At 42.5% G+C, this 18,293-nt stretch overlaps 1 long non-coding RNA gene across 1 annotated transcript in view; it reads left to right on the top strand.

Annotated features, from left to right (window-relative positions):
- Window positions 1-2,275: 2,275 nt before the first annotated feature.
- The window catches only part of LOC109304574, an 18,296-nt gene continuing 2,278 nt past the window's right edge, over window positions 2,276-18,293 (top strand). The window contains exons 1-2 of the long non-coding RNA XR_002099423.1: window positions 2,276-2,366; window positions 8,361-8,363. This is a non-coding gene — a long non-coding RNA (uncharacterized LOC109304574). The remainder of the gene's footprint in view (window positions 2,367-8,360; window positions 8,364-18,293) is intronic.

The raw sequence follows: 18,293 nt of genomic DNA, 5'->3' as shown, positions 1-18,293 counted from the left end.
GGGGGGGGGGGGGGTCTCAATAGTCCCCCACCAGCAAAATCCAAGATGTAATCAGACAATAAACTGAGTCAATTAAATATTAACATCACCACTCCATGGACAGTGTTGTCATTGCAGTGGACATTAATTTGTTACACAGGAAATGAAAAAAATGGCAGTATCCAAAAATGCCAACACCAGCCCTGATGAATTCCAGACCCTTTTATAAACTGTATCTGCCACATCACTGAAATGAACCTCCCCCCCCCACACACACCTTAGGTCGAAAAGGGCACCCTGCTAGCACACAATGCTCTGCCTAAACAGCTCAGAACTTACAAGTAGCTTTGGCAATAGAAAATAAGCATGCATATGCCACAAAGAAAAAACATTACTGTTACAAGCAGATCTGGATGTAACCTCACTGAATTCCATCGCTTTTTGCAGTATATGAAGAACAGCGACAATCAGTTTAAAGACTAACAAAATACCTTGACCATATATATGACTCACATATGCACAAAGGTGCACAAAAGACATCTACAAGATCTGTGCGCTGTCAGATTCTGTTGGCTTTATGTATCTTTTAGTTCCTTTCTTCTGTATTGATAACTCAACCATATGTTCTCTATGTAACCCTTCATTGGTGGTGGTGGGTAAGAAACAGAAACGTGTGTTACAAACTATCACTGAGCAATATTCTGGCAATATTGCAATCATTATCAAATCATCATTCTCTGCACGAAAAAAAAAAAGTCAGGTTCCACCCACCTAACACTACAGAGGTAGTATGAATTTTCCCAAATGATATCAGCAGCACTACATTCATGAGGAGGGGTAATGGCTGCTAATGTCTCCATTTCGATTTTTCCTTATTAACAGAAAATGCATCCCATTTATAACCAGTGAACATCTAAATAACCCATTTTATTAAAAATATATTTTTTCTACTCCAACATGTCACTGAAAATAAAAAGCTACTCTTTGACTTCAGTCTCAATCACTGAATTATAGTCTATGAAAAAACAGGGACTTTTATATCCATATTGGAAATCAAATAGCTTTTGTAAGTCTTTTTTATTCATGCCAACTTTTACACTGGCTTCTAGTTAAACAGCTTGCAGTATTCTATAGTAGAAGCCCTTTCCACTGCTATTTCTACTTTTCTTTTTTGGTAAAACTTTCGGAGGAATCACTGAATTATGGGAGCGATGGTAATAATGGAAGAAATGTATACTTCACAGTACTTTTAAAGAACTTCTCCATCTTTAGGGTGCAGTTCTTTGAAAAGTGACTGTATAACAATGGTAACAGATCTGTTTGTTTTGCATATCCATTCTAACTGCTGACTTCAGTGACAAGACACCATTTGTACCTTTTATTCCTGATAGTACTGCAAAACCAAGCCAATTAAGAGACAGTACATCTTGTACTTTTGTGCAATTGTTTACTAAGTTCCAATCAATTACACCTGTAAGAGTCTGCTGACTGACCGGGTTGAAGAAATACCTGGCACTAACCTGTAATAATGATGCTAATGGAAATGAGGGAGAAAAAACTAATTTTTCAGTCACCACTTGCTGAGTTGGGGGATCTGGTAAATGTTCCAAAGACCAAACCTTGAAAGGAAACTTCCACTATTGTGATGAACTTTCATATCACTCTTCCAGTTGAAATTTTCTGAATAATGTAGTGAAATTGGTACAATTTTTTAAGAAAGCAGTTAATTTGAGGGTATATTCTCCCCCCCAAATTGTTAGCATTTCTACCTCTAGCTTCCTAACCACACCCACAAATCTAAATACTATTATGTCTATGCATGCACTCATGCATAGTCACACAGGCTAGGGACAGACAGTCAGAAAGCCTGAACCTGAATTGATTCAATCTTTCCAGGTTAGTCTAATGTGGCTAGGCTAAATCACTTTGTAACCACAAGATATCACCTCTGGACTGAAAAAATACAGGCACACACCTGCAGTGGCTCAGGCTAGGAGCTGAGGGGCCTAGAGCAGCCCTCCCTTCCCTTCCACTGAAGGCTGAATGGGGCATGGCCAGGCCTCAGGGCTGAGCTGAGGGGGGCATGGCCAGGCCCCAGAAGGCCACTGTCATTAGGGAGCCCCTGCCCCCCTTGATAACAGAGCATTTGTCAGTATTTAGCACCTCATCAGAAAACAATGCCTCGCTCATTAGTTCAAGCTCTTCTTAAACAGCTTTTTCCAAAGGAAGGAATGGAGGAACATTACCAACCCAGCTGTTGATTAGCTCCAAAAAACCCTAAGTGGACACTGTCCTATCTGCCTATACAGCATTAGCTAGCAGACCACATGCTGGCTATGGACCATGCTGTGGGATAGAGGAGGAAGAGATCTCTGCTTAAGCATTGAGTCGGGAGGGAGGGGGGCATGGGGAAGCCAGCAGACCATGCTGTGCCTAAAAGTCTCTGCTGGAGCTGCAGCCAGGAAGCAGAGGGGAGGGGCCAGCCCTGCGGTGGGGCAGAGAGCCCCACCCAGCCCAGAGGGCATGCCGAGATGCTGGGGGAGTCTGATTTAAACTTAAACCAGCAAGGGGTCTGGGACAGACATTGCATAAACCAGTTTGACCCAAATCAGTTAAGTCTGATGCTACATTCAAACAGGTTTATCTCAAACTGGTTTCAGCCATTTTCAATCTGCTTTATATGCACTGAATGTTTGTTCTGTTACAGGTTTCAACCAGTTTCTGATCACTTAACAGGTTTGTGTGTAATGTCTGTCTATAGGCCCAGTAGTTACAAAACTGCATCTACAAAAAGAAAAAAAAAACCCAGAAGAAAAAGCTCTGGTCCGTTTAGACACCTGTATATTCAGATGCAATCCCCATGACAAAACTGTGGCCCATACACAGATAGCACAGTCATCAGCTAAACTCCACATGCTGCAAGTAGCCAAATCTTAAAGCCATCCATTCCATGAAAGCACAAACTTCTATCACTACAGATCAAAGGAGTTATCCAGTAGTTATCTATTTACCATGACTCAAAGGTATCTTTAGTGGTCATAGCACTGGACATTATATCTTTTTAGGTGACTAATAACTAGAAAGCGAGATGGCCATTAGGGCTGGAGTAAAAATATAATTTTTTTGTACAGAAAAGTTCTCCAATATCTTGATAATTGGAATTATCACAGAGAAAGTCTTCAGAAAAACGGGGATTAGAATCCGAATCTGAAGACTGAACCTTGAGAAATCTGACGTTTTTTAAAACAAATCCTGAGCCAAATATGCAGGTGTACTGACTTATTGGAGGTATGTTTGTACATCAGAGGACAGTCATTTTTCTGGCGCATTATGCCCATCATCATAAGCATTTGAAAGGATTTGCAGCATCATGTACATGATTTTCAAGCTCATATTACTATAAATAGAAAATAATTGTATTGAATTATTGTACCTCCCTCCTACCTTTGATAAAGTAACTAAGCCATAAACATGGGAGCCTATGTGTGAATTCAATCCGGTGTCTTGACTGTGGTACCATATAAATGAACCTTTCATGGGAGAGCAGGTTGCTATGGGACACCAAACACTATCAATGTCCTACTGCTTTTTCCAGGCTGAATTATTCTCATTTCCTTCTGGGTTACACCCACCTTCACTTTATCAGTTTAAACAGTAGCCCAGGAGTAAGATCCCGTAATACAGGGATGTATTTCTGAAACTATACTATGGTAAATCAGAATTTCATAAGGTACACAATTCACCTTGCTGCATCATGCGTTTTTACTCATTTTTTAGGTTTGGAGCACTACATGTGAAAGCATGGTGGGGGGGGAAATCAGCAATGGGATTACACTAAGGGTAAAAATTTCTGATTATGTGATTAGATGTACGCACATCACTAATGACAAAAAAACTGTGCGTTCTTGGAGAGGGTCAAAATACTATTCAATTTGCACTGGGATCTCAAAAGGACTGTAGTGCAAAAGTGAAAGATGCCACCATTAAAATCTGAACATTTCTTCAGAAAGAGTGCGTGCATCTTCAGCAACGAAGGGGCTAAAACCTACAAAGAATTACATGCCATCTACTCGATTTTTCAAAAAAAACTGTGATCCCTCCACTTTTTATTATTCCAGCCAGATTCTAATCAAAATACTGTAACTCTTTGGTTTAACGAAATTTTATACTATAGAAATAAATATGGAATCTTATTAATATGAAATAACACTATACCATGAAAATGTGAATTCTGTGAGACCCATGCTGAACAAACTGATTATACATCTCATCTGTTGCTAATAACTTGCAAGCTTATTAGGATTGTGAGGGGTGGGGAATGAAGGGAGGAAACATAACTGCATATTATTTAAGCCATAGAAAGATGTTACTTTTTTTCTCCCACAATAAGTCCTTCACGCTCAAACAGTGTAGATATCTTATGTGCTGTGCAAGAAAGCCAGACATCCAGGTACAAAGTCCACACAACTATGATCTGGGACAAACTCAAAATTTTAGACAGAGTTGGATTTAAACCTAAAAGCAATATGCTCTCAGTAATTCTCCAGTGTAACTCTCCTATTCATAAACCTCCCCTCCCCCACCATGTATCTGGAAGCAAAATTGGGCCGATAGTATAATTCTAATACATGGGCATTTCTACTTTGAGAAAGTGAGATAACACCAGCTTTTTCCTTTAGGTATTTTTTTAAAACTGACCATTGGTCCATGTGATGCATCCTTTTCTACTACCAGGGATTAGAAGTCTTACATTACATGAAACTATTTCGGAGCATTAAAATTTAACGTAAGTGTGGAATGCATACTAATACTGAGACAGTGCATTAAGGGTAGAAAATGACAACAAGCACAGGCTTGTTAGACCATTTAGTGTGCTTTACTTCTAGGTGCATCTTAAGATACAATTTGCAAACCATCAAAACCATACACCAGAAAGAATTACTTTGCTTAAATAAAAAGTAATGCATCGCACCCAGAAGACCTCACAAGATCAATGCTGCAATTGCCAAACTTTGTTTTCACCCATTTGCTTAATAAAAACAAAACCAAAAAAGAAACACCTTACCTTTTTCAGGAACAGTTTCTGTAGTTTTTTGTGAGGCAGCTTTATCATGTTTTTTTTCAGATTCAAAACTGTGATGTGGGTCAGATATTGCAAGTCCTAGAACCATTCTGCCGGGCCGGCTCAACACCTTTCATCTTCTGTATTATCTCATTGCAACCGGCTTAGCCCAAAGCATCATCAGATCCCAGCTCCAACGAAGCAACAGATTAAAAGGCAAAGGCTAGGCTGGATCTAATCTTCAACTCAAATCAGGTGGATACACACAGCAGCTCTGGCACCAGCTGAAGCACAGCGCTGCTTGTCAGCATGGAGAAAAGAAAGAAAGCAGGCAGCAAGCCTGAGAGCTTCACTTCTCTCTAGAAAAACTGCAAAGTTAGAAAAGGTTCCCATCTATTTGAAAGAGGCATGTAAATCAACATGAGATGAATGGGAGCTCAGTACCTGCCACATCTTTCAAAATGCAGGATACAGAGGAGACTATATCGTTACCCAGGACTGAAAAGTATCCAGCTGTGTGCAGCTTGCCACAGTACACCTGTTAATTGAGAGTTTTGTATGACTCAACCCAGCACAACAAAAAAAGCCTGTCATTTACATTTTTTAAATGAGTTAGAGACATTTTTTCTCTGAACGGGCAGAAGAAGAGACTACACAGAGGGTGGTCTCCTATATGTACAGCCAGAGTGATTTATACAAACTACAAATCCTGGACTTGAGTAATTGCCACATGGACGGGCAGGTTTTCTGCTCCTCTGCCCTCCCTTCAGAGGTCTAACAGGAAGGTACAGCTTTATGCTGTGACCAGGCTGGGCGACAGGAGGACACACAAGGGTTGCGATGGTTCTAACTTTGCATTACTTGAGTATGTGCTTCTTGAAACCCAGGAGGAATCCCACTGAAATCAATGGGATAAGCCTATGCAGAGAGAGAGGTAGTTATCTGTGTTAGTCTGAAGTAAAGTGGAAGGCAGGGCAGGGCAGATTGAGTCTCTAAGGTGCCACCTTGCCCTGCCTTTTGCCTACGCATAGAGTGTGGACATAGCCAGATGAATTGGGACCTAAATTGCTACATTCCTATCCCACCGGGCCAAGGCCTTGCCCTGTCCTGTCCACTTTGGCGACTTTTCAGTGGAGAAGAGGTTGCTGGTGGTTTATAAATGCTACGATCCCCAACCCAGCATATTTCCTTCCACCAGTGGCCTTCTCCCCCCAGTCCCCCTCAAAATGTACCATTAGAAAGTGGTGTTGCCCACCAGCACCAAGAGTCAGCTGGGGGACAGTGCATGCTGTATTCTGATTGGCTATTTGGGCCATTTGATATCAGAGTTGTCTGCTAATGCACAGAAGTGTAGAATTGGGATCTCATCATGTGACCTAAAATACGCCCTGATAGTGGTAGCAGGCAATGGAAAGAAGATGATACAGGGGAAATACAATACTTAAAAGTAAAAAAAAACCCAACCAAACAACCCAACCAGTCAAAAAAAAACCACTCACAAACAAACAACCCACCACCTACTCCCCAATATTTCTGGTTTTGTGGTTTTTTTCTTTTTTAAGTTTTATGAATCTCTCTTCAAATAAGTTAAAGCTAAAAAGCCAATTAAATCTGTAACCAGACTTTCCCCCCGTATCTATGTGCATCTCTGTTCTTCCTCCTCCACTACACTTGTTTTTTTTCCCTCTCCCCTCATGTCTCAGCTACCTCAGAAACTGAAATGCCATGAACACTCACAATTCACAGTGAAGTTTTGATCTTATAAAGAGTTGCACATTATGCATAATTTTCTTTTGATGAACCCCATTTTAGAACCATAGAGACTACTCATATGATTAAAGGTAAGCATATGCTTAAGTGTTTGGAGTGTTCAAAACTTAACAGAGCATTGAAAAGATGACACTACTTATTACCAATGAATGAGGAAGAAATACTTCTTTATTCAAGGTAAAAATGTTTCACCACTTGTAAGTTTAAGAGCACTACACAGAGCTGGAGAAGCCAACTAGTCACCTGACAAACCTTTTGGAAGGGAGCATAAGGCTTAATACCTGCGGTCAAACTGGCCCCAGAGATGTCCCACCATAAACTGAACCAACTACCAAAATTATAGCCAATGACATTCTTCTTGAAGGAGAAGGAAAAGGCAAGGGAGATACAAACCAGGACTATGACAACCTCTAAACAGTTGCCAGGAGCACAATATTACTTTCAATGAAGACAAGCTGAAGCTAGGGAGAACCAAAGTCCACTATGTTGGGAATCAATTTGCTTCTGGCAATTTCAGAAACTGAGAGCTAGTAAGGAACTGCCCAGACCAAAGGATGTCATGGAGTCCGGCAACTGATGTGGATGTCCAACTTCCTTCCCAGATTCTGCACTCACCTATCTGAAGCCTAGGAGCCCTTAAGATATTCAATATACCATGACGGAGCTCAGGGACACTCAAGTAGCTGAGAACAAACAGATGTGATAGAAAGAAAGAGATGGAGACAGAGAATGAGCGCACAAGTAAGTGCAATCCTAATGTACTATAACCCTGTGGAACAATGGTTTTCACCCTTTTGGCCCCATGGGCCAGGTGAGTAGTGAAGGGCCAGTCCATGGACCAGATGGGACCCCACATGCTAGTCAGGCCCACACACCCAGATCCAGCCTTGAGCACTGGGGATTGGGCCTCCAGCCACCCCCACAAATCCAGTGTCTCTACAACACTGAGCTACCACAATGCAATTATTGAGAGTCCAGTGTTGTGAGGAGAGAAAGTACTGTCCATGAAAAGTGCTACCGGCGACAGATGCACTAAACAGTGCTCACCTTCCAGGTACCCCACAGACAGCTCTGTGGAACAGGAAAGACAGTTTATCCACATGCTGATAGAAAGCTCCAGGCACTCCAGGGAAAACGACAGATGTGATGGATTCCTGCAGGCAGTAAAAGAGTTGATGCTCTAGGGCTGGCCAGGTCACAAGCAAGCACCATGAAAAACCTCTCTTCTACCCAGGGAGAAATGAGCTGTGTGCAAGATGGGAGCTTTTTTTAAGGGGTTTGAGCAGTGATCCCAGCAGATTGAATAGATAATATCATAAGATAAGTGCATGTTTCACAGGGAGGATTATCAACTAGTCAGACATGATTCTCCAGTTTTACAAAAATGTGTCTAGAAAGTACAAGGGGCATGATGACTGACAATGAAAGATTATACAGCCTCACAGAATCCCAACCCAGCCCTAGGAGAAGGTTGGAATTAACCTGTTCACACTTAATAGCAGGATCTGCATGGTCTCAGGTCAGGTTCTGAAAGCTGGTCCATCTGGAGATGGTGCAGCCAAGAACTGTCATCTAGAAACCACAGGCCCATAGAGTCATAGAATCTTAGAAAGTTAGGGTTGGAAGGGACCTCAGGAGGTCATCTAGTCCAGTCCCCTGCTCCAAGCAGGGACCATCCCCAACTAAATCATCCTAGCTAAAGATTTGTCTAGCCAGGTATTAAAAATCTCCACGGATGGAGATTCTACCACCTCTCTAAGTAACCTGTTCCAATGTTTTACTACTCTCCTAGTGAGAAAATTCTTCCTAATAACCAGCTTAAACTTCCCTTTTGCAACATGAGACCATTGCTCCTTGTTCTGTCATCTGCAACCACTGAGAACAGTCTAGCTCCATCCTTTTTTGAATCCCCCTGCAGGTAGCTGAAGGCTGCTATTAAATCCCCCCTCAGTCTCCTCCTCTCTAGACTAAATAAACTCAGTCCCATCTGCCTCTCCTCATAAGTCATGTCCCCAGCCCCCTCACCATTTTTACTGCCCTCCACTAGACTCTCTCCAATTTGTCCATATCCTTTCTGTTTTGGGGGCCCCAAAACGGAACACAGTACTCCAGATGTGGCCTCACCAGTGCTGAGTAGAGGGGAATAATCACTTCCCTGGACCTACTGGCAACACACCTACCAATGCAGCCCAGTATGCCATTAGCCTTCTTGGCAACAAGGGCCCATTGATGGCTTATATTCAACTTATTGTCCACTGTAACCCCCAGGTCCTTTTCTGCAAAGATGATGCTCAGCCAGTCAGCCCCCAGCCTGTACTGGTGCATGGGATTGTTTTGTCTTAAATGCAGAACTTTGCACTTGTCCTTATTAAACTTCATGAGATTCCTTTTGGCCCAATCCTCCAATTTGTCTAGGTCACTCTGAATCCTAGACCTACCCTCCAGCGTATCTGCTACCCCCCCCAGGTTGGTGTAATCTGCAGACTTGTTGAGGGTGCACTCTATGCCATCTTCCAGGTCATTGATGAAGACATTGAATAAAACTGGCCCCAGTACTGACCCCTGGGTCACTCCACTTAATACCAGCTGCCAACTAGACATCAACCCATCGGTTACTACCCTCTGAGCCTGATGCTCCAGCCAGTTTTCTATCCACCTTTCAGTCCATTCATCCAGCTCGTATTTCCTTAGCTTACCTGCAAGGTGTTGTGGGAGACCATATCAAAAGCCTTGCTAAAATCAAGGTACACCACATCCACCAGTCTCCCTGCATCTACAGTCAGTCACCTCATCATAAAAGGCAATCAGGCTGGTCAGGTATGACTTGCCCCTGGTGAATCCATGCAGACTGTTCCTAATCTCCTTTTTCTCCTCCAGGTGCTTAGAAATGGATTCCTTGATGATCTGATCCAATATTTTTCCAGGGAATGAGGCGAGGCTGACTGGTCTGTAGTCCCCTGGATCCTGCTTTTTCCCTTTCTTAAATACGGGCATTATGTCTGCTCTTTTCCAGTCATCCAGGACCTCTCCTGATCACCATGAGTTTTCAAAGATGATGGCCAGTGGCTCTGCAATCACATCAGCCAACTCCCTCAGCACCCTCAGGTGCATCCCACCCAGCCCCATGGACTTGTACACGTCCAACTTCTGTAGGTAGTCCCTAACCTGTTCCTTCACCAGTGAGAGCTGCTCACATCTTCCCCAAACTGTGCTGCCCAGTGCAGTAGTCTGGGAACTGACCTTGCCTGTGAAGACTGAGGCAAAAAAGGCATTGAGCACTTCAGCCTTTTCTGTCTCCTGTGTCACAAGGTTGCCTCCCCCATTCAACAAGGGACCCACACTTTTCTTGATCCTTCTCTTGCTACCAACATACTTTGCAAGAAATGGCACAACTGAAGTGCTATGGTCAGACAAGGGGTTACAGTATGCAGCATAATACAATTAAGAGCCAAATAGGGATTTGAGAATAGGATGTCTTCCTCTGGTACCTGTAAAGCACTAGGAAGCCCGAGTCAGCAGTAATGACAGCTAAGAGACAGATGGCAAGAGGAAAACAGACAAAAAGGGATCCCTGCCTGGAAATGTTCAACTATCACGATGCCCCTCCCAGATACTATTAGCAGCCTGGCCCAGGATTTTATGGGGCAAACATGCTTTTTTTCATGACTGTACCTTACTGCTGCTCAGTGAAGGAATAACACATGTAACACAGAAGCAAATAGGAGACTGCCAAGGTAGGTGGACAGCCAGCTATAAATAAGATAGAACTGAGACCACTTTAAACAGATAAGGAGGTCTGGGTCCAAGTAATAAATAGCCACACAAAATGGCAAAAATCTGTTGTTCAAGCTGCAACAGAGCACAAGTCACATCAAGTAGATGCAGAATCAGGACAGGAGAAGATAAATTTCTGAAGATACCTGAAGGTTAGTGACACATCTGGACAAACAGTCAAACTGAAGATGAGGAAGTCATAGAAAAAGCACCATCCCTCAGCTGATCTGGTATAGGAGAGTCTGAAAAAGGTATAGAAGCAACTCAGAGTACAGACAGAACACTAAATGCTTCCTTTCAGCAACAGAGTGAAAGCAAGTCTCCCATCAAGGAACGGGAAGGTGGTTTGAAGATCAGCATATATGGCAAACACTGAGGAACGATGCGCTGCCATGAGCAACCACAACAATTGTTCAAAGGAAAGATGCAACTGACATGGGAACTTGGTAGGGCAAGCACAGGTTGCAGGAATGAAGTCAGTGTGTGGGCACATAACTGGGATACGAGTTGCAGGTGCAGCATCTCTGTAAATAGTTCTCTTATGAAAAAGCCAGTTTAGTTTTAAAAATATGGAGTCCTCCCATATGACTACCCAGCATGCAGGATAGGAACTATGGATGGGGCAGCAGCCCCTAAATACCTGCCAGTTGTAACTTACATAAATATGGTTGTCAGACTAGCTCAGTGATTCTCAGCCAGGGCACTGCAGCATCCTGGGCTGCCTTGAAATCTTGTTAGCACTGTTAAGTATGCAACCATGATTCATAAAGGAAACCCAGAGATTTCAAATAGGAGTCCATAATCTTAAAACATTTCTGCTCTGTTGTGGTCTTTCTGAGTTCTCTGCAACAGACAAATTTGCTCCAGTACTTTTCCGTAGTCAAAAAATGAGTGAAAGCTAAGAGCTGGCATTTTCTGAGGGGTGCCTTGGTTCTACCAACAGGTGTCTTGAGTCTAAGAAAGTTGAAAACCACTGTACTAGCTCTCCAGGATCTGCAGAGACTGCCAGCAAAATTCAATTATTTCCTACCTATGGGGCTTTTAACCACCTTTAATTTTCCCTGAGCCTGAGGAAGGGCATGTGAGCCCCAAAGCTTGCAGAAACAGACAATTTTTTGTGATTTCTTAGTTGCTCTAATAAAGGGTATCATCTCTGAACCAAGAGTTCTAGAGTTTTGCATTCCAGCAGAATTCAAGGCATTTAAGCAGTGTTAACTTAAGAAGTGTGAGAAATGACAGCATGTGAAAGATCACTTCTCATCCCTTGTCCTCGCCTCTCAGTGGAGATTAGGAGGGTGGCTGAAGCTGGAGCTCCTTTGACAGAAAGGTAAGCAGGAGCTATGTACAAGCTGTGGGTCTCTTGATAGTCCCTTGACTCTGGAAGCTCCCATCCCCTTAATACATCTGTCATGATGTAAAACCCACTTAGTCTGACGAGGATTTTCAGCATGGAGTATGTTGGAGCTTGGAGGGCTCTGGATTCAAATGTATCTCCCTTTTAAAAAACTGTTCACCTATCTTGATGATCTCAGCATATTACATCCCTAATGGTCTGTATTTTTACTTGTGAAATGGCACCCCTTATATAGAAAGCGCATTTTGACTGGCTTTTTTCAATCTAAATTAAGCAAATAAATGTACTTTGAAGAAGCACTATAGAAATGTTAACAGAGGATGGTGTTGTGCCTTTAAGGTAAAGTCCCTTGATGTTGGGTCTCTAGGATCAACCCCCTTTTCAAAGAAAATCCTGTTTTATGCTAAATAATTTTAAGGTTTAGACTGGAAACAGCACTGAGGTGCCTTTTTGTACTGTGTTAATGCATCAGTAATATTTGAAGAGTTCTGAAAAGCCACAGCATTAGGGGGAAGCTTAAAAGCAGTCTGAACTACAATTCTAAATTCCTCCTTTTTTTCCTTAATGGTTCAAGGCATACCTTTAATATTATTTAAGGGTGTGTGTGTTCTAAATTCTGCCACGGTTACTATGGTAGATAATTATTTTTTTATTAAATGTCACAGTCAATAGACATCACACATACCATCTCATCCTTGCAGCTGACTGTATCATTTAAACAAGAACTAATGCATTTCCTCCTTACATTCAAGCATCACCACATGCCCTTTTGTTTGTGTCTGCACATTGTTTTGTGCTATATATGGTTCATCTTGGTAGTATGACTGAAAGGCATTCTTTTTTGTGGCACAAAGAGGTGGCTTGATACATTGCTGAAAATTTACATTACCCCCTGTATGTTACTAATCTGGCCAATGCTGGAAAATCATCACCTTTAATAAACGATAAAGAAAAAAGGCTTAATGAACTATAATCCTGTTCTGTGTTTCCTGACCCTGACATTTCATAGACTTTATAGATGCTTTGATTTCATAGATGCTTTGCCCCTGTGAGAGAGGAGGGCATTTGGCACCAGACAGAAGCCATTTCACAAACAGAAGGCAAGGTTGTGCCTTGCTTGACTAAAGAATGGATGCAATATCCTCTGGGTAACTCATTCAAAATAATGGAAGAAACTAAATTCTGCATTGTGTACTCCTGTACATTTGTACCATGCCCACCACTTTTGCATATCATAGAAATAAAAATCCATCACACCGTTCAGTAAGTGTTGAACTGTATTTATTATATTGAGATCTACTGATCAAGAGTCCCACATAAGAGCAGGTGTCACATTATTGTTCTATTCCAGTCTATTGTATCTACTGTTCTCTTCTCTTTTGTCATTGTCAATTTTAAAACTTAAAAAGGAAAAAAACCAAAAACAAGACACCTGCTTACCAAGGCGGGGAGGAAGAAACTTGAAAAAGCAGCCATTTAAAGCGTTCAAGTTTAACATTACATTTGGTCCCTATCAAATGTGTAGGACACATTTAGTCAACATGGATTCCTGCACCTGATAACCCTTCCTAGTACTTTACGTTCTGAAAGATACTATTCTTCTCTTTGTTATCATTTAACTCTGTAGTTCCAGTGAGTCCAGTCATCAACTCAGACCTCATCATGCTAGATGGTTTAGAAACGCAGAACAAAGAGAACGCCTCCCCACCCAAAGCCAACTCAGGAATCCAGCAATTCCTAGTGGTGATGGGTTCTGTGCTGTTGCATGGCCCACACAGCATTGTAAATACAGCAATCACGCTCACAAAATGATTAACTAGGAATGCTTTGAGAGTCCCATAATGTAAGTCAGTTTCTTGCTTGGCCAATTGACTTCCTTGCAAATATACATAAGTATTTAGGTTTCATCAGACCCAGCAAGATTTGCTTAGGCTTATAGAAGGTTCCATGGATATTTAAATAGCCTGAAGTGATAAATTCTCTCTTCACAATAGGAACTTTGACATACAACTCCTGGTAACAATCATATTGTATAGTTAGCAGTATGTCAATACAATCTCTTTATTTTCAAAGGGCAGCCCTGCTGGGTATGTTGCAGGTGCAAACCATGCATTGGTTACACAGCAGAATCCACTTAGTGTTTGACCCTTCAAGCAAAAAACTCTTATTCACATTGATGAGAGTTTTTCTTGGTAAGGAGTGTAGGTTTACACCTGGAAAGACCAGCTTTACTCCAGAAGGCAACCATGTTAAAGTGTCATCATCTTACTCCACAAATCTGTTCACCAGGGGTGACCAACCCAAAGCACACGTCACAAGTGGTATGGGCACTGGCAGCTGCTGCATGCAGCACACAAGCCCTGGGTTATCAGTAAATGGCAGTACTGGAATAGAGGTAGCGGGAATTCAGCCTCTGGCTATGTACAGCAGAGGGTGGGCAAGATGCTGCTGAGAGTAAATATTTGGTATCACCACCAAAATCTAGGCTGACCCTGCCCCAGACCCCCCACCTCTATTCCAGTGCCCTAGAACACAAAATCTATATCAAGGACATCTCTGGGGAGTAAAGATAAGAGTGGCAATAAGGGAAGCAATGGAGCTTAACCTGCAGCTCACCAGCCTAACAGGTTGGCTACAACTGACACATTGTAATAGCAGTTCCCCTTCTCCTCTCACTCAGAGTCAACCAAGAAAGGATCGTTTGGATGGGGATGATGCTGCCTCAGGCAGGGGGGTGGACTGGTTGACCTTTGCGGTCCCTTCCAGCCCTACTTCTCTATGATTCTGTTCCTTTTGATGTGACATTGGAATTGCTTATTCACTTCCAATCAGCTGTACCCATGTAAATCCATCATGGAAATGGAAACTGTACAGCTGTAAATGAGGAATGTATGCCTAACCCCACCCCTTCTCCCAAATAACTAACAAAACTAGCTTGACCTTCAAATTCCAAGATGACTTTGTGGAACTGCCATTTAGGGAAAAAAATCTAGTTGTTTTCAAGTACAGCGTGCTTGGTTGGGAATCTCGGATTCAAGAAACAAAACACATGGGCCTTTTTTGCAGTCACTTTGTAAGGCTGGAAGTTGCACTGTCAACAAAGTCACTTTGAGGAAGGAGAGGAGTGGTGAGTTGGGAATGGTGCCTATTTCTTGCTAGGGCAACTGGGATGCCTCCAACCCCAAGTACCATGTTTTAGTCAGTTTTCTGCCATCACTGGCAGAGGCAACTGAATCTAACTTTTACCCTTGGGTTCTGTTGATTTAGTTTGAGCAACAGCAGGTCTGGTAGAACATACTCAAGTTTTTGAGACAGCATGTAGCCCACCCTCGCCCCACACACAGACACCACGTGACCAACCACCACTACTTCCCCACACACAGACACGCCCCATATGTCCAACCACTACCTCCCTTGAAGTTGGGTCTCTAGGATCAACCTCTCTTCAAACAAAAGCCTGTTTTACACTAAATAATGTTAAGGGTTGGGCTGGAAACAGCACCGAGGTGACTTTTTGTACTGCTAACGCGTTTGCTAATATTTGCATGTACACACATGCACATGCACACATGCATGCACACAGCATATGACCACCACTACCTTATAGCCACACACGTGTGCACGTGCACACACACACACAGCATATGACCAACCACAACCTCATAGCCACCTACATGCACGCGTGCACGCACACACACTTTCCTTAGTATCTATCCTTAGAGAACCAAAGCAGAGGAGTGGGTTTCTCTTAACTGTGGGCAAGAGATGGACCCTGCCCATCTACAGCACCTGCTTTCTTCCTTCCTAAAGCAAAAAATAAGAGGCTTCTCCATAGTGTTGCTCTCACCTCCCACACAATGTGTCTAGATTTTAAAGCTTCCAACAATAAATCTGTAGCGTTGTTTTTTAAAACTTCAGCATCTCAGGGTTCTTATTTCTTGACTGAAAAACGGAGCAATTTTATTCATTCATTTTAAGGAGGATTTTCCTCTTTTCAGCTATAGTTTTATGGGGGTCAAAATATCCTTACCCTTTGAATATCATTATTGTTAAAATATCATTATCATCCCTTTGAATTTGGAGTTCACATACAAAATATTTATTGAAAAGTGGTGCTCACAGATTTGGTCTCCTGGGCCAGATTATTAGCATGGGGCTATTTCATGGGCCTGATCAGGCCCTGTGTACCAGGACTGGGTCCTGGGGCCCCATGCTGCCTCTGCCTGGCCAGAGCCTGATCCCAGCCAGTGAGGACAGCACAGGTCCCCAAGGTCTGACCCTGGTTCATAGGGGCTGGGCAGAGGTAGAAGCAGTGGGGCCCCAGGGTCCAATCCTGGCTAGGTAGAGGTAGCATCACCCCCCCCCAGACTTTGCCTCCTCTTTCCAGCTGCCAAAACCATGCCTACACACACTTCTATGGATGTTTCCTGCAACTTCCTCAGTTGGAATGCTTTGCACACATAGCCCTATGAATGTCCTAGGTTAAGAGGCACAGAAATGAAGTCAGGGCAGATCAATAGGATGAGGTTTTTGGAACCTGTGTTCCAGTTGTACCTTTTTGCCTCTTTGTCTAAGCACACACAGTTGCAAAGGCCTGGTTTCAGACTTGCACCAAAGGCTGGCTACCCATTTGACCTAGCAGGATACTTGGTCATTCAAGTTGGGAAGTCAAAGGAGGCTGGATGTGATGCTGGTCACATCATTCCCTGCCTATCATGAACTATAGAACTGAAGTGCCTTAATCATGCCAACCTAATAGACCAGTTGGCTCAGATAGACCTTTTACCTTTTTCCCCCTTTAAAGACAAACACAGATGCTCCTGCTCAGAGTTTAGTTCGAAGGGATAGGCAGTCTTGTTTTACCCAGGTCAATTTAAATGATAGAAGCAGAAAGGAAATAACTCCTTTCTGAAGAGTTATTTAGATCTGAAGAGTCAGTGTTAGAATTTAAGTCTTTTTACCCCACAAATGTAAGTAAATCATCTATTGTGTTGGTATATTTTTCTTCTTTAACCCAAGTGCTGCAGAAACCCAAATGAATCACGTCTGGAAATCTAATCTCAACTGTAAGTGCAAACTCTGAAAATAAATTATTTAGAGAGCCTTCTTGAAGAGGCCAGGAAGCCAAGACATCAGAAAGATATCTTGATTTCTGTAAACCAAGCACTGTGCTGGGCTTTCAAATACTCTCCAAGATAGGAAGTTAAGCTGGAAAATGTACTCAGGTTGCCTATAACTTGCAGTTTAACCATTCAAGTGTAATTTAAAGATGCTGTAAAGCAGTATTGGAGAGGTTAAATCTCCTTTACATCTTCAACTGCTCTACAGCTAAAATCATAGCCCACGCTTATATTTAAGGTCATTTTTCACCCCCCATTCAGACCTCTCATCTCATGAAAACAGGAGACATGTAAGAGAAAATTTAAAAAAAATGAGGAAATAGTTTTTGATATGCACAGTTCTTTAAATACTTCAAAAGAGTCTAATTTAAGACTTAAAAGTCAAGTAATAGAGCCTTTGAATTATACAGTGAGGTTAGATTTTGAAGAGAGCTTAGCATGTTCAAAACAGCTTTGTACATTGAATGCCAAACTACTTTTAAGATCTGGGTGTCACTGTCTCAGGGGGTCACTGAGTACTTTTGAAAATGAAAATCTGGCCCCAAATGTAAGTCCTGAGCACTTGGAAAAAAATCTCTCCCCAGTTGGTTTGGAAATCTGGTCTATAGTAGAAAGATGCCACTGGGAAATTGCACTCTTATTATGGATAGAATGAAACTCTCACTATTTAAGATTGTAACCCAACTTCCATTTTAATATTGTCTTATTCCATTTTATTAACTGCATTAATCATGTTTATTAGAGATGTGTTTAAAAAATCAACACAGAATAGGACCACATTCTGGCAGGCATTAAGTTTCATAGTCTCATAATCAGTTTCATAGTTGGTAGGGTCGGAAGGGACCTGACCAGATCATCAGGTCTGACCCCCTGCCATGGGCAGGAAAGAATGCTGGGGTCAAACGACCCCAGCAAGGTGATTATCTACGCTCCTTTTGAAGACCCCCAGGGTAGGAGAGAGCACCACCTCCCTTGCAAGTTGGTTCCAGATCCTAGCCACCCTGACTGTGAAGTAGTGCTTCCTGAGGTCTAGCCTGAACCTACTCTCAGTCAACTTATGGCCGTTATTCCTAGTTGTCCCCAGTAGTGCTTGGGCGAAAAAGGACTCTCCCGTTCCCTGCTGGTCCCCCTTGGTGAGTTTATAGATGTTCACCAGATCCCCTCTCAGCCTTCTCTTGTGGAGGCTGAAAAGGTTCAGGTCCCTTAGCCTCTCCTCATAGGGCCTGCCCTGCTG

Source organism: Gavialis gangeticus, unplaced genomic scaffold (genome assembly GCF_001723915.1).
Source record: "Gavialis gangeticus isolate Ggan-Ray unplaced genomic scaffold, GavGan_comp1, whole genome shotgun sequence".
NCBI classification, from domain to species: Eukaryota; Metazoa; Chordata; order Crocodylia; family Gavialidae; genus Gavialis; species Gavialis gangeticus.
This window is presented reverse-complemented; position numbering and strand designations above follow the sequence as displayed.